This window comes from Copidosoma floridanum, unplaced genomic scaffold, assembly GCF_036245765.1.
Source record: "Copidosoma floridanum isolate Cflo_tuat_1 unplaced genomic scaffold, Cflo_Japanese_pri ptg000032l, whole genome shotgun sequence".
Taxonomy (NCBI): Eukaryota; Metazoa; Arthropoda; class Insecta; order Hymenoptera; family Encyrtidae; genus Copidosoma; species Copidosoma floridanum.
Window position 1 is genome coordinate 2,009,063 of NW_028321909.1, and position 7,950 is coordinate 2,017,012.

Here is a 7,950-nt window from a genome sequence, read left to right on the forward strand (position 1 = left end):
AACACTTAGCAAACAAACAAAAGCTCACACACCCTGGTAGAAATCAGAACCGGAAACAGAATTTCTGGCCTGTATATTTTGGCCAGATTGTAGTCTACATAATACGTTTATAATTTCTGGCCAAAATTTATTCCCCTTAATTATGGCCAAAATATGCCCAAATTATGAAGATCAAATCGACTGAATGATAACATTTTTATGTTCTATACTTGGCCAAAAATTGGCCAAAATTTGATTTGTGCTTACATATGTGTTTTAGGTCCCTCGAGTCTTTGGAGGCTTGCGAGTTCGGTATTGTACGTTTCAGCATTTAAAAAGATTTAATTTTTACATCGTTGATACTTGTAAAAAACATAATAAATTGATATATGCTGTAAAGTAAAAAAACAAAAAATTTATTTAAAAAATGAATAAAAAACCAACCTGTAGAGGTTATGCATGCACGTATGTGCTTTTTTACATAAATAAATTTTTTTTATTTGTACTGGAAAAATAGATTAAAGAAAACGAGTAAAAAATAGCACACTTTTTGGAACGGTCCGGATTCTGTAAAATTAGCGTCACGCTAGCGCAGACATGAAATTCGCAATCTGTCTCTTTTCACCGGGAGGTAAAACACTTGTTTAGGCTGCAGCGTTCTGTAAAAAATTTTGTGTTCTATTGCCCCGGATTCAAGTCAGTGTTGCTACTTGAACGGTAATTAATTTGTCGTTCGTGATTTTTTTGCGAAAATGAGCGGATCAAACGGATCTGTGTATTATGACGGATATGTATTTCAGTACGTAAATGAGTACAAGGCAACGAAGTAAGTATTGTGATTCACGGAAAAAGAGTACTCATGAACGGATCAGTTGTTTTGGCCTTCGTAAGATCTACAGCTAGTGTATATGTATTGTTTATTGTTATGTACAGCTATTGCTTATTGCAGGTACTATAGGTGTAAAAATGCGACAACAGGATGCCCAGCAAAAGGCAAATTTGTCGGGAACCAGGACTTTATTATTTATAAGTATCATTCCACAGACCCAAAGCAATGCATCCCCGAAGCGTATGATAATGAGAAGTATGAAATTAAAAAAGGCTTTAAGGACAAGCTGTTTCGACCATGTCGCTAGCTTGGTTCTAAGAGTATTACGCGTATTTATTAAGAGTGTGCTCAAAAGTAATGACGTCGTTCTGGTATATATATATATATATTTCTATATAGTTGTAATTATAATTCCATAATGTATTGCGCACCACGTCGTTACTTCTTTCCAAATAACGATGTATGTACATTACGTCAATGACGTATTACTATGCATGATTTTAAGGAGCTGATTCGAAAATTGGCATCACAACCTTTGCCATTATTAAACAAAAAATAAATCCTTTCATCTTTCCGCTGCCGTTTGTACATATAATATTGTTTATATTATACTGCTTTACGCCTGGCTCAGACTTTGGCTTTTATGCGATATAGCCGGCCGGTATAAAAGGGCGAAAGTCGGGACGGCACTTTGGATTATACATTGTACAATTATACAATTGCCTTGTAAATTGCCACAGGTAATCCCTGTGTGTCATAAAAGATTATTTTACAACTAAGATGCTGAGAGGAAAGTGATAATTAATATTTTTCAATAAATAAATAGACAAAACCTTTAAAGAACAAAAGATTTTCTAAAATATCCTATATAAATTCAATTTAAATGTTAGAATAAGTGTAACAACGAACGCAGCTTACCTCATTGTACCTATTAACATTATGTTAAAAGCATGATGTCGAAAGAAAAGTTAAATGTAATGTTATTAAATAAAGAACAGACGATAAATTTGAAAAATAAAGATTTTTCAAAAAAAACTGTTATAACTTCTATTATTTTAAAGTTATTTGGCAAGCAAGTGCCAGCAATCGGTTACCAAAGTATTTATTAATGTTGAATGATAAGTATATCTGTTTTTAAGCCAGTAAGCGCCGGGGGATAGCGTCAAGTGTCAACCGACCCAAAAGTGTCAAGCGACCCGAGACTGCGCAGTACGCATCCAGGATCCGAGCATGCGCGTTGAATCGAGTCAAATTATGCTCTCTGAACTCTGAGATATAGAGTCTCTTCTCTTAGCTACAGAATTTCTTTTCCGCCATTTGCCTTTAAGTGAGCAGGTGCGTTCGGTTATTGGGCGATAAATAGGCATGTAGCTATAATGTAGTGTATATATACTTATATACACAGCATGTATATATGTATATGTGCCAAATGCCAATATATAGCTCAGCAGCAGCCGACACCGTTTTCCTCTTAGAGAATATATACATAGAGGAAGCATTGTATGCTCCGGCCGCGAGACGAGATGAGAGAGACAAAAGACAAATAGCAGTACAACCTTTCTCTCTCTTACACGCCTCTGATTGGTTGGCCCCCTTCCGTATACGTAGGTATAGTCGTATCCACGAGTGGCGGTCGTGGGGGAACAGAGCAGATATATGTAGCCTAAGATCTGATGAAAAAGAACTTATACATTACCAGAGAATATAGAATATATCCTCTTTAAGTATAGAAGGCCAAAGCGAAATTCCGAGCAATACACACTAAAACAATAATCTTCCATTACAACATAATTAAAACAACAAAATTTGAATAAAAATTTTCAATTTTAATTAAAGCCCTCATACCTGGTTAAACAGTTCATGTATGGCTAATGACTCAGTTAGAATGTTTGTCTTCGATAGCTGAGAGGTCAAGAATGCTCAATTAGCTTTTGCGCTCTGGGCTTTGAATCTGACCTATGCTTTTTTTTTTTTTTTTTTTTTTTCAGGTATACATTTTCATAATACTTGTTTTATTACGTTTCGTTTGTTTATAATTTTTATATATTTTTATAAATAAATTTATTTTATAAGATTTCACACTTTAATAATAAGATTTAAAAAACTACTCTTGGCTAATGCCAACAAAATACTAATGCGAGCATAAATTCAATATTATACTATTACAATACGTCGTATAATTTATTTTTTATTGGCATTACTCAATGGAAATCGACGGGAAGGTGGCAGTATTTTTCATTAGGATAGGATACATGCAGGATAAAGGGCATATTAGATATTAGAACCCCAATAAATCCGTATCGATCAATGCAGTAAATAATTAAACAAATAATATTTACACTTGTAATAATAATAATATACGAAAAGTATTTACACATTTTTGCACTAGTATTTTACTGGCATTAGCCAAGAGTAGTTTTTTAAATCTTATTATTAAAGTGTGAAATCTTATAAAATAAATTTATTTATAAAAATATATAAAAATTATAAACAAACGAAACGTAATAAAACAAGTATTATGAAAATGTATACCTGAAAAAAAAAAAAAAAAAAAAAAAAGCATAGGTCAGATTCAAAGCCCAGAGCGCAAAAGCTAATTGAGCATTCTTGACCTCTCAGCTATCGAAGACAAACATTCTAACTGAGTCATTAGCCATACATGAACTGTTTAACCAGGTATGAGGGCTTTAATTAAAATTGAAAATTTTTATTCAAATTTTGTTGTTTTAATTATGTTGTAATGGAAGATTATTGTTTTAGTGTGTATTGCTCGGAATTTCGCTTTGGCCTTCTATACTTAAAGAGGATATATTCTATATTCTCTGGTAATGTATAAGTTCTTTTTCATCAGATCTTAGGCTACATATATCTGCTCTGTTCCCCCACGACCGCCACTCGTGGATACGACTATACCTACGTATACGGAAGGGGGCCAACCAATCAGAGGCGTGTAAGAGAGAGAAAGGTTGTACTGCTATTTGTCTTTTGTCTCTCTCATCTCGTCTCGCGGCCGGAGCATACAATGCTTCCTCTATGTATATATTCTCTAAGGTTTTCCTATACGAATGTAAATAAATGCTCGACCTGGACTAAGTAATATAGAAGCTCAATCTTCCCGACTATGCGACGATTCCGTCCCTCTGGTTAACCTGCTGTTTTTGAAGAAGAGTCAAAGTGCAAGTGCTGGGGAGAGTGGTTTTTTTTCCTGGATAACATGTATCGTGCAGCAGATTTTAGATGCTACTGTTGTTGGTCGTTCTTCGTTCTTGGTGATGATTTGTAGTTTCTTACAATAACTACCCTATGCACTGTGCATCGGAGTCTTCATGCTGGTGAGAGAGTGCCTGTTAATTGATATTGAAAATAAAATTTATTTGTATATTTCCTAGTGATGATGCAGTCACTCAGGACAGTTGTGCTCTTTACAGTAGATTCAAACTGCTAGTTCTGAGATTAGTGCTTTTTTCCAAAAATGTTATTTTTACATACTAGCATTTATTGACAAATGCTGCAGTGCCCGTTTATTTTCTTGTAGTGTTACATTGCATGCTTATTTACCTTGGGATGACGTATAAGATGATTAACGAAGGGTACTACACTATGCTAAACGTCGTCTCCAAGATACAAAGCATCAATCTCAACATCAGTTAGTCGAGCATATACTGTCTTGAGTGCGTACAGTGTATACATCGTCATTAGAAGTAGGGTATACAAATACATTTCATTTTTAATACTTATAAAATACTCGTAAATCAGACTCGACGGTTGATCCAGGAGAAGTACATTTACCTATGATGGTGATTCAGTCGCCCAAGACTATAATACTTGTTGCAGCATATTTGATCTCCTACTACTCGGGTCCATGTGTCTCTTTAACTGGTGAGGGTGGAGAGTAACATACAATAATATGCTCGGTTTCATATAGATTGACTTGCTGTCGCTCACATTCCTGGTGATGATGTGCGTACATGCTCAACAAATAATTAGTTGTACAATCAAACCAAGTACATCAAATAACATCAAGAAAATTCAATATTTCATTTTTATCAGCAACAATCTGAAATACAGTGAAATTTGTCCAAGTGAGAGCCGACGACGAGTTCTTAAAAAAAAAGTCTATATGTTAAAAGGTATTTTTTTTTTTTTTTTTTTTTCATGATCTTTGTACCTTGGCACTTATTATGTGCGTTGCAATAGTTATTAATAAAGGAATTTTTATTACACAAACGACTAAATAGCTGGACATCAGATATTTCATGTTGTAATCTTAATTATACACTTGTATACTGGTAGAGCTTGGTGTTATGCCAAATAAAAAAGAGCCCTCACTGGCATCAATGTGTTTGTGTGTGTGTGAGTGAGTGAGTTAATGAATGGGTGAAGGGCCAGTCACATCTTAGGAACTTGTCTACCAATGTGTTACAACAAGGCCTATTTTTATTGTTCAAAGGTTCTTATCAGCAATGAAAACACAATTTGGAGCTTCGTTGACAAGTATCTTTTTATTCAGAATTTTTTTTGTTTTGAATATAAATTTTTTTAAATGTCAATTTGTATGATTTTCGTGGAAGTTTTGAGATATTTTAGGGTTGTTGATATTTATTATGTCTACAAGATAACCTTTTTTTTAAAAAAATACAATGGAATACATCAAAATAAAAAAATTATACGTTGGTTTTGACAGTATGTCGTACTACTTCCAGCTTAACTAATAAGTACATGCTTCAAAATTAAAAGTTTAATAAATAAGGAACGAATCGATGAGGAATTTACCATGACATTCTTCTTTTATTTATCGTACAACTACTTCATTTTATTGGTAAATCTTCTGGAGAGTTCCTTTCACAATCCATCCATCTGATGTTTTCTCGTACACTAATCCGTCAACAAATTGACCATTATGTCGTAAGAACATTGACGATTGTATAATTTGATTGTGTCTAGCCTGTTCCATTTGCTCAACTAATCGCTCTACATCTTTCTCTGTAGCTTCAATAATTTCGCGTTCGCTGGAATTCTTCTTATTTATACTTTGGCTCTCAGGTTCGCCCGTATAACAAAAAAAATGATCTAAAAAAAAATTAAATCATGACGATAATACCGTCAGATCAGAGTTCCATTGACTGTACGTTAGAAGGTTTCTCATATGTTTTCTCAGGGAAAGCTTTTAATTAATTATCACTTTTTTATACATAAAATTAATAAATACATGTAATAACCTCGTGATGATGTACAACTTGGCTACTACGTTTGTTTAAATGTGCCAGTCGCACTTTTTTTCTCTAGAACAACAGATTATGTGCGTTTCTTGAAAGGGACATGAAAACGTATAATTACCTTCATTAGTTACGAGAGCCATCTCATTAAGAAATCGTGCAATATCCCATTCTCCCTGGTCTAGCTTATTCCAAGCATTGTCTATTGCGTTGTTTTTTTCTTTATTTTTTTTACTTATTTCTCTACATTCGTCTATTTCAAAAAACATTCTTTGCTTCATTGTGTGTCGTGTTTTACGAACAACTTCCGCAAGTCCTCCTAAAACATTTCAAATATGAATTCCGTTAATGTCTATGATGAGAAATATATAATAATTATACAGTAATTGTAGTATTAATTACTATTTGGTACAGTAAACATTATACAGTTGGCGAGAAACAAGAAATGTATCATTTAACCATTAACAAATAATTATTCAAACAGTAACAAATGTACTTTGGACATTTCAATTTGTTTTTAAAACATAAAAAAATTGGTTGCAAATACATTAACATAAACCTTTATTAAACAAGACTATTGGAATCGCTTAAAATAAAACATGACTGCTCTACAACATATAATTATTAACGAAATTGGATAGGAATTTTCGAAACCAAAGATGTAAAGAAAACGTTTCCAGCCGTGAAAAGTCGTTGAAAGTTTCACAAATTCAAGTTCAAAAATTAAACCGACCATTTCTTAAATCAGTTTTTTCTGAGTTTAAAAAACAACTAAACGACGTATACGGCTTTTTCAGAATAAAAAATAGAACTAGAGAAATATATGTAAAATACTTGCTTAGGAACACATCTATGGTTGCGTGACTTCCCAAGATTCGTGTTACTTAACCACCGATGGAATGCTTCCATAACATTATTTGTGCGTATATCTTCTCGGTATATAGAAAACTGTATGTCACCCATCCATTGATCGATAAAGTACCGAAAAAATAACATTAATTTCAAATCATCGGGAAACTTCGTAACTCGTTCCGTTTCTATAATATTGAAACCCGTCCTTAACTTTTCTGGTAATCGGGCGAGCGCAATTAATTTCTTCACAAGCAGGTGTTTTTCCTTATTTTTCGTCTTATTATTTCTCTTGTACGCTACCCCCTTTTTTTTCGCATTCTTAAAAAGTGCCTGTTTAACAACAAATTGACGATTATAAATAAATGACGTATGGCTGTAGCAAAAATACTCTTATTCATTCAATTTTTATTAATTATTTATAGAGGCCCATATTATTCTTTTGCTTTTGAGAAATATGTTTCCATTACATTTCAACTCAATAAGTAAGGTAACCTCTTCTTTCAGAAATTAAAATGTGCCATTCCTTTTTGCAGTAAGAAAGGCACATTTTCTTTTTAGAACTTTTTTTTTTTATTCATGCAGTCACAACACTAGTGCAGAATTGTTGTTGTTTCAATTGATACACAATAATAATGTTACGAAAAAATAATTTTAAAAAATGGTTCATTCTTCAATCGAAACACGAAATGGCACCTTGCTAAGTGCAAAACCGAAGTAGCGCCGCTCTTAGCGCAAAAAAATGGCCCTTTCTTAGAGCAATAATGAAATGGCACCATGTTTCTTTCAAGCGGCGATGTGACTCGCCGGTAAAGTCGACAATGACACACGTTGTTTAACGTATCGTAATTTTTTTTCGAGCTGCAATTAAAAAAATGTAACTGTTACTTAGGATGCATTAATAAAAATTAAAAAATGATAGTTTTCGTACCTGGTGGCGCATGTCGCCAGGGCGAGCACTAGGCTTGTGCTTGCCCTGGTTGGATGCACACCAGGTGCGAACCCTATTTTTCCTACTGAGGGCGTACTAAACGTCCAAATGTTAAGATAAGCGCCCAAAGTAGGAAAAAACTTTTT